Source organism: Volvox carteri, assembly GCF_000143455.1.
Source record: "Volvox carteri f. nagariensis unplaced genomic scaffold VOLCAscaffold_7, whole genome shotgun sequence".
Lineage (NCBI taxonomy): Eukaryota > Viridiplantae > Chlorophyta > Chlorophyceae > Chlamydomonadales > Volvocaceae > Volvox > Volvox carteri.
The window spans coordinates 1,687,280-1,688,140 of record NW_003307550.1 but is presented as its reverse complement, the minus strand read 5'-3'; the positions used below and the strand labels follow the sequence as shown (position 1 = coordinate 1,688,140).

Here is an 861-nt window from a genome sequence, read left to right as displayed (position 1 = left end):
CAGCGGGCTTCCTAAGCGCACTGCCTTCCGCAGCCGCGTGTCATGCATTTGTGCCGCACTTAGCGGACCGCCGCANGCGGCTTTTCTATAAGCGCACCGCCTCCCGCGGCCGCTGTCTATATGCTCCTAAATCAACGCCTTCAATTCGGCGTGCCGCCGCGGCGGGCTTCCTAAGCGCACTGCCTTCCGCAGCCGCGTGTCATGCATTTGTGCCGCACTTAGCGGACCGCCGCAGCGGCTTTTCTACACGCGCACCGCCTTCCGCGGCCGCTGTCTATATGCTCCTAAATCAACGCCTTCAATTCGGCGTGCCGCCGCGGCGGGCTTCCTAAGCGCGCTGCCTTCCGCAGCCGCTTGTCATGCATTTGTGCCGCACTTAGCGGACCGCCGCGGCGGCTTTATGATGTAGCTGTAGTCCGTCCACACGTCCGAAGGCTCCGGGTCCATCCACGCGTCTTGACTTCAACTTTCGTTTGCTTGCAGATTTCTTGACGCCATCCTGTATGCCTGTCTTGCTCATTGTTCTTTACGCCTTCGCACGTAGGGTAGCTGTTATGTTGGTAAGTATCCTGCACCGGGCTATCTGGCGACTCGCGAGGATACCAGGGTAAATCAGGCGAACTCAAGACAAAGGGCGCCGACCAAGCCCCTCGCAACCTCTTGCCAACCAAGAGCTACTCCCGGCAAAACGGACTCCCAGCTAAAGCCTCGCCAACTGCGGGAGGCCGAGATAAAACCACCTTTCCTACTGACCTACGGACCTCGCGAACCCAACTAGAATTCCCCCGCCCACCGACAAGCAACAGAACCCACTATTCAGGTGCCTCTACTCAAGGCCGAACCAACCCAACCACCCGCGCG

At 59.7% G+C, this 861-nt stretch overlaps 1 protein-coding gene across 1 annotated transcript in view; it reads right to left on the bottom strand.

Moving 5' to 3' along the window:
- The window catches only part of VOLCADRAFT_88039 (uncharacterized protein), a gene marked incomplete at both ends in the record, with an annotated part of 8,804 nt that overhangs the window by 3,539 nt on the left and 4,404 nt on the right, over positions 1 to 861 (bottom strand). The window lies entirely within an intron of this gene.